The sequence below is a fragment of the Cryptomeria japonica genome, chromosome 3, assembly GCF_030272615.1.
Source record: "Cryptomeria japonica chromosome 3, Sugi_1.0, whole genome shotgun sequence".
NCBI lineage: Eukaryota > Viridiplantae > Streptophyta > Pinopsida > Cupressales > Cupressaceae > Cryptomeria > Cryptomeria japonica.
Genome location: NC_081407.1, coordinates 207,026,344 through 207,035,372, shown reverse-complemented (window position 1 = coordinate 207,035,372; position 9,029 = coordinate 207,026,344).

The following is a 9,029-nucleotide window of genomic DNA, read 5'->3' as shown; positions in this document are numbered from 1 at the left end:
AATGAGTCACCCGGTGAAGGGATTTATACAATCAAGCCTTTCAGGACTTACCTGGTTAAGGGATTTTGAGTCTGCTGCAACTATTAGGGAACAACATATGTATGATCTAAAAATAGCACTCTCTGCTTGCTTGTACAAATCCTTTCCTGCTCCAATATGCTTCTCTCTTGCAGAGACACACTGGTTCGGCCACACACTCTTCTTTTGATCACTGAAACAATAAATCATCACAAACTTACCCTAAATAGACTTTACAACTTACTCGGTTACAAAACCCTAACCTCATACTAAGATTTACATCATAGATCATCGTAGAACTTTACAAATAATTACAAATCATCATATGGATCATTACAACAAATTATAAATCAATTACAGTCGTTGAATGATCAATGCACATCGATCTGATACACTTTCAAACCCTTAGCTCATTAAACCCTTAGCTCATTCTACTAAGCACTTCGCTCATTCCCAAGAAATTTGCTCTTTGATCGTGCCAAAACAACATCTTATCACTTCACACGGATTCAACCATGTCATCACAAACTTACAAACATAATGTAATACACTGTTGAACTCAAAATCATTACTGGTTACAAGATTTGAATACCGGTTCTTAAACCCTACTAAAACCTTACATAAAATACATTAGTCAATCACAAACATGACTTCCGGTAGCCAAAACATGATGCAATTCTGGTCATAACCTCACTACAATGTTACAAACACATATTCCAAACCGCAACACCAAATTCTTCAACAATCTCTAAATCCAATTACTTAAGCTTAACACAGTTTCACATTTACTGGTTAAAGTCCTATTTTCTAGTTAACTATCAAATCCATTCCATAGCTTTCCGGTCAATCATATACGACTTAGATAACATGATAGAACAATGTAACCATAGTTGCCATCAATGACAATACAAACTGATCATCAAGTCATCAAACAACATCTCAACTATATCATCAACAAAATTCCTTATACCGGTTCATCAATATCATCAATAATTATGCCAATATGCCAACAATCTCCCCCTTTGGCATTGATGGCAACACTGAAAAACCTCATCATGTTGAACTAAACTGATATGTCATGTACTTGCTCCTCTGCTCAACATCTCCTTTGTATTTCTTCTACTGGTTATCTAGTTCTTCTTCTCATGGTTGATCTTCAACTAATTCTTCTGCCCCTTTGATACCAATGCCAAAGGTGCAAATACCTTTGTTGTCTTCATCTCTGCTTATCTCATCGTAGCTGCTCCCCCTGAGGAGTATCCCACTTCACATCAATCCAAAACTGAAAGATATTCATTGAATTCACTGGATTGATGTATCACCAACATCTTAGTTGATCTTGTGTAGGGGTGCAACCCCTAATATACCTCTGAGATATTCAAAGGTTTTCTTAGGCAAAGGTTTGGTGAATATATCTGCTAACTGCTCTTTGCTAGACACATACTCCATTTTTACTTTCTTCTCCTGTACTCTTTCCCTTAGAAAGTGATAATTCAAGTCAATGTGCTTTGTTCTTGTATGTAATACATGATTTTTTGAAATATTAATAGCACTAGTGTTATCACAATGAATAGTCACCGGTTCAGACATGTCTTCCTTAAAACCTTCCAAAATATATCTCATCCATATAGCCTGAGTATAATTCATTGATGTTGCCACATATTTTGCTTCAGCTATAGATTGTGAAATACAAGATTGTTTCTTTCTTATCTAGGACACAAATCTTTCTCCTAAAAAGAAAGCTCCACCGATTGTGCTTTTTCGGTCATCAACATTTCCAGCCCAGTCTACATTTGTAAAAAAATTTAAAGAAAAATTATCATTTTAAGGATACCACAAACCATAATCAATTGTTCCTTTCAAATACCTGAATATCCTTTTTACCTCTACCATGTGTGTCTGCTTAGGATCTTTCTAAAATCTTGCAACCAATCCAGCAACATGTGTAATGTCCAATTTATTGTGAACAACATAATGCAACTTTCCAATCATAGACTTGTATTATTTCTCATCCATAGACGGTGAATCATCTTGTTTTTACAATTTATATCCTGTCACCCTCGAAGTACCAAACAGTTTATAATCTTCCATGCCAAAAGTTTTCAAGATTTCTTTTACATACATAGTCTGACAGATAAATATTCCATTCTCCAGTTGTTGAATCTGTAAACCAATAAAGAATTTTATCTCACCGATAAGAGACATCTCAAATTATTTCTTCATTTCATTTGCAAAAGACATACACATGTTTCCATTTCCACCAAATATTATATCATCAACAAAATCTTCAGCAAGTAAGATTTTGTCGCCATTAGTCTTCAAATATATGTTATTGTCTTCACTGGTTCTTCAGAATCCTATCTTGATTAGATGTGCATGCACCATGTTCTGGGAGCTTGCTTTAATCCATTTAGTGCCTTGTGTAGTTTGCAAACCATATTTTCATCTTCACTCAATGCAAAACCATCTGGTTGTTCTATATATACTTCTTCTTCAAAGATACCATTCAAAAAAGTTGATTTAATGTCACATATCTAGGTATAACTAGTCTGGTATAGAAGTCTCTTCTTGTTCTTGTTCTTCATCTTCATCATCTATCAGTTGAGCATCACCATCTGCACTGTTCTGCTCAACATTTTTCTACACTTTCAATTCAATAATCACAAGTTTTTGATCATCATCTGCTTCATCAGATCTGGTGGTATCATCAGATTTGTTCACAACTAGGGTTTCCAGTGAGAATTCTCTTCCACCGATTCACAAATCTCCACAATCCACTATCAACTTTAATAAAAGTGGCAGTCAAAAGCTCTTCAATGTTTTTGACGTTCTCCAGATGTCCTCTCAACAATACTAAGTGAAAAATATGAAACTATCAAATAAGTTTTATTTGCCCTTAAATCGGTTGAACATACCCTAATCACTGTTCAACTCTAAAACTTGATACTGACACACATATCACATTCAGTTTATCGGTTTGATCAAAAAATCACTTCATAACAACATTATGCATCGAAGTATGTAGATTTAACTTACCACATACCATTTAGGGGGTCCAGAAATGGATCTAACAATATGTCCCCCCTAAGCCTCATACATAGCTTAGTTTTCTGGTGAAGGATTCTCCACACTAGGTGAAGAATTAGAGTCCTCAGACGATATCTCCTCACTTTTCTTTTTCCAAATCTTGTTCATCTCATTCCTGGTTTCCTCCACATCTACTTTCTTCTTTCCTTTATGACCAACATACTAATTAACCGATTTGTTTATTTTGGCTCTAAAAAACTTTGCAAGGTGTCTCGGTTTGTGACAATGGAAACATGTCATTCCAGATACTCTCTAGGGTCCAGCATTGCCTCTACCAGTTCTTCTTTTGCAATTCATAGCTACATGTCCATAGTTATGATGAATAGTGCAAATCACATTTCATCTGTTCTCCATTTCATAAGGACTAGACCGGTTCACGTAAGGTCTCTGCCAAGTAGGATTTCTCCAGTCATAATATGATCTCTGCCATTCACCATTAGGCCTTTGACTCATGTAAGATCTTTGATTGTTCACTCTAGACCTGCACTCAACATCTCTATACCCATACTTGTTGCAATTGTAGCAATAACCATTAAAAGTACTAGGCTTATATCCATCATATGTATTAGGTCTATTACCATTAACAACACTGGATCTATTTCTACAAACATTAGCAGTATGGCCTACCTTATGACAATTAAAGCATACTAGTTTGTAGGTTCTCTTACTAGTGTTCTTCTTTTTCTTCTTTGGTGCAAATTTGGCTTCATGCAAGGTGTCCTTGGTACCTGATGGTTCTCCTTGTTCAAAGGTTGTGTATCCCAAGCCATGTGTATCTCTGTTCTACATTTGTGACTAAATCCGGTCATCAAGCATAACAGTGCTCTTGTTGTATTTAGCCAATATCTCATTAGCATCAACCAACTCTTTAGTAAGATCTTCATTCTTTTTCATAAGACTCTCTTTAAGAGACATAGCCATGTCTAGATTAGTTTTCACTTCCTCTTTTTCCTCGTTTTCCTCTTGAAGATGTGTATGCAAGGTACTGATCTCTCGGTTTAGCTTAATAATCTCATGCTCCTTTTCTCTTATTGTGTCTTCACCTGTTCTTCTGGCTTCCAACTCTTGACTCATCCTGATAGTAAGGGCTTCTAACTCTCTCCTTAGATTTGCCTTATCATCATTCAACTTTTCCACCTCATTCACCAAGGCATCAATGCTTGCTTCCTCAGATGAACTATTTTCACTAATTTCATACAACTATTTAGCCAAATCTCTTCTTTTAGCCAATGAAGCTTTATACTTGACCCTTAACTCACCTAGGGCTTCTTCAGATTATGCAAGCCTATTTGAAAGCTCCCTATAAGTCATATCCCCCATGATATCCTCAAGGATATTTACCTCAAGCGGTTAAGCTTCTGCACACAGAGGACCAATGCTCTGATACCAATTGTTATTTAAAGGATCCGGTTAATATTGAGAGGGGTGGGGGGTGGGGGGGTGAATCAGGATTAACAACATACTGAAATCTTAAACTAAACTAATCAATACTTCCCCAAAACAAATCATAACTAGTACCGGTAGCCACTGAAATCAATCTACTAAACAGATTTATCAAACTGCTCATTTAAGTGTTCCATATCATGCATGCAATAGAAAGATATCAACTTAACACAAAAGAAATAAAGAAAAACATGAAAACCAATATTTTCACATGGAGACCCAAATGGGAAAAATTACGATGGGAATTGGTACCCACAAGATTTTTTGCACTCTTTCGAAATGCGCCCTGTTAGGAGCCTAGCCTTGTTAGGAGCAGACCCTATTAGGAGTCCCCCGATTAAGGGATTTACCTCAACCCTGTTAGGAGCTTTAATCCATTAGGAGTAACCTTGTTGAAGGATTTAGAACCCAAGCTAATGAGTCACCCGATGAAGGGATTTATATAATCAGGCCTGTCAGGACCTACCCGGTTAAGGGATTTTGAATCTGTTGCAACTATTAGGGAACAACAGATGTATGATCTGAAAATATCACTCTTTGCTTGCTTGTACAGATCCTTTCTTGCTCCAATCTACTTCTCTCTTGCAGACACACACACTGGTTTGACCACACACACTTCTTTTGATCACCGACACAGTAAATCATCACAAACTTACTCTAAACAGACTTTACAACTTAGTTGGTTACAAAACCCTAACCTCATACTAAGATTTACATCATAGATCATCACAAATATTTATAAATCATTACAGGTCATCATATGGATCATTACAACAAATTACAAATCAATTACAACCGTTGAATGATCACCGTACATCGATCCAGTACACTTTCAAACCCTTTGCTCATTCTATGAAGCACTTCACTCATTCCCAAGAAATTTGCTCTTTGATCGTGCCAAAACAACATCTTATCACTTCACGCGGGTTCAACCACACCATCACCATCTTACAAACATAATGTAATACACTGTCGAACTCAAAATCATTACCGGTTATAAGATTTGAATACCGGTCCTTAAACCCTATTAAAACCTTACAAAAAATGCATTAGTCAATCACAAACATGACTTCCAGTATCCAAAACATGATGCGGTTCTAATCATAACCTCATTACAATGTTATAAACACATATTCCAAACCGCAACACCAAATTCTTCAACAATCTCTTGATCCAATTACTTAAGCATAGCACAATTTCACATTTACTGGTTAATGTCCTACTTGCTAGTTAACTGTCAAATCCATTCCATAGCTTTCCAGTCAATCATAGATGACTTAGATAACATGATAGAACAACATAACCATAGTTTCCATCAATGACAACACAAATTGATCATCAAGTCATCAAACAAAATCTCAACTATATCATCACCAATAGTCCTTATACTGGTTCATCAATATCATCAACAGTTATGCCAATATGCCAACACTCTAATTTGTGCTAGATAGTGGAGATATCTTCAAAGGTGCGATAGGATCAGTAGCAACAAATCTGTTAGGTCTTCTTAGAGTTCTTTCTACTGAGGGGACCATTTATGGAGCAAAATCAAAGGCTTCTGATACTTGAGGAAGATTAACCTTCTTAAAAAATGCATCCATTCTTTTTGCATGCCTTGTTTCAACTTTCTTCTTAATTATTTTATCCATTAGCTCAACTACAGTTCCAAACCTTTCCTCATTAGGATCTATAAATATTTTTAGCAGCAAATAAATATTACTTTGCACATCTTGTGCAGTCTCTTCATATGGTAGCTTCAGTAACTAACAAGTTCTTCTTTCAACTGCTTCAATGATACAATTACCTTTGTTAGTTACCAAGAGAGTAACTTTATCCTTATATCTCCTCATCAATTCATTAGGAAACCTTTCTCCCTCTCGTAACTCCAGTTGTAGATTCTTGAAGAAACCCCAATATGTGACATTAAAGGCTACAATATTATCCTTGAAGCTTTTGATATGTTTTTTTATTTGTGTAGCAATTGGCAAGAACTTGTTCCACTACTTCCCCTTCACACCAAGAAATTCATTTGAAAATAGAAAGACTAAACATATGATTAATGGAAAAAACCTAAAATTATACTTTTCTCCTTTTTTCTCTTTAGGTTGTCTATGTTGGCATGTTGGCATAATTGATGGAGATGATGGTGTACCAGTAAAGGACTGTTAATGATGATATATTAAAGGACTGTTGATGATGATATATTGATGGACTGTTGGTGATGATATAACTATGATATGATGATCAGTTATTTGTGTTGTCATTGATGGCAACCATAATTGTCCATGTTTTTTTATGCTTGATATGTCATCTAAGTCTACTGGTTAAGTCTAAACGGTAATGGATCGAATTAGATTGAGTTGGAAAGCAAAACTGCTAAGTAGCAGTGAACCGGTAAGTAGGAACAAAGGAGATGATTGCGGTAGAGATCCGTGTTGAGTCAGGTGTTGTGGTTTGGAATGTTTTTTATGACATCATAATGAGTCTATGACTTGAACCGCATCATGTTTGGAGAATCAAAAGTCATGTTTCTAATTGATTGTTGTATAAACAACTAGGGTTTGAGAACCGAAATCAAGATCTTTGACCGGTGATGATTTATAGTTTGGCGGTGATTCTTTTCATGTTCATAAGTTGATGATGACGTGCTAAAATACATGTGAAAAGATAAGATGTTGTTTTGGCACGTAGAAGGATCAAATTTCTTGGAAAGCAACAAAGTGCTTAGCAAAATGTGATAAGGGTTTGACAACTTATCAGATCGATGTGCGGTGATGAGTTATGATCATTCAATGACTGTAATTGTCTTGTAATTTGTTGTAATGATCTATATGATGATATGTGATGATTTGTAATGATCTAATGTGATCTATGATGTAGATTCATTGGAGGTTAGGATTTTGTAATCGAACTAATTGTAAAATGTATTTAGGTCGAGTTTGAGAAGGTTAAGTGTGTCGGTAATCAAAGAAGTGTATGTGTGCCGAGCCAGATTGAGATGTCTGCATGAGAGAAGCAGATTGGAGCTGACAAGGATCTGTTATAGAAAGCTATGAAGTGTTGAGTCCAGATCATTTTATCTGTTGTTTCCTAATAGTTGCAACAACATTAAAATCCCTTAACCATGTTGGTCCTAACAGGCCTGATTGTATAAATCCCTTAATTGGGTAGCTCAACAAATTGAGTTTAAATCCTCCAGCAAGGTTACTCCTAATAGGGTAAAGCTCCTAACAGAGCTAAGGTGTAAAATCTGTTGACCAGGTGACTCCTAACAGGGTCTACTCTTAATCGGGCATTGTTGTAAAGCTCCTAACCGGCCTAGGCTCCTAACAGGGCACATTTCGAAAGTGCAAATATTTTGTGGGTACCAATTCCCACCATGGTTTTTACCATTTGGGTTTCCATGTGAAAAATCTTCGTGTTCTTGTTGTCGATGGATTATGCATTTTATGTCTTTGCTTAGTGATGAACACTTAAGTTCTTACTAGTAATGTTTTGGTAAATCTGCATTAAGTGATTTTTAGATCAGCTACCAGTACTGGTTATGAACTGTTTGATGAAGTATTGTTCAAATTGGTGAAAGTTTGCAGTTTATTATTATCACTTATTCACCCCCCCCCCCTCTCACTATTAACCAGATCCTCACATTAACAGTCTAGCAATTGACATCCCATAAATTCTCACAAGTCATAGTTGGCACCTTCCTTCACCATCAAGTAGGCCATACGAATGGCAATAACTGTAGCAAAACCTTCTCCATTTGCGAAACAGGTTTTGTACATGATGCCTTTTATCGCATATCGGACCCTTGGGTTGTTGATTTCTTCAACCGTCATGCTTCTCTTGTAAAATATTGAGCTAGTCAACTCATTTATAGTTGCATTTATTACAACCCTTATCATTGAAAGAGGTCTGGAAGCACACAAACCGGTCCCAACCCTAATGGTATCCTTTGTATCTTGTAGGGTTTGTCTAAAAACATGACATCATCATGAATTCTTCTTAAAAAGATTTCGACCCAGTTGTGATCATTGCAAAAGTTTGGAAAATCTTTCCAGATATCAAAAGTAGGATATTTGATAATCTATAAGCAATTTATATCTCAGATCTTCAAAACCTATATGATCAATTTTAACTAGAAGAGCATGAATGTATGCCCTAATATATTTTGCATGCACAACATCCATGAGAACTTTTGAAAATGCAACTACTTCATCTTTCTCTTGGGCCACAAAAGGATAGGGTTTGAACTTCGGCCTCATAGAAGCATCAACAACAATAGGTGTAGCAATTGAAACAAATTGAATTTAGGAATCACAAAATGCTTAAAAGACAACGACTAGGGTTTGCACATGACACTCTTGTATCTCTTCTTCGGTCCTAATCTCCTCAGCTTCTCTTGAATGTTTTGAATGAAGTCAAAATGGACTAGATATTAAATATATACATGTCTTAGCTATCACAACACTTGTGCAGTAAAT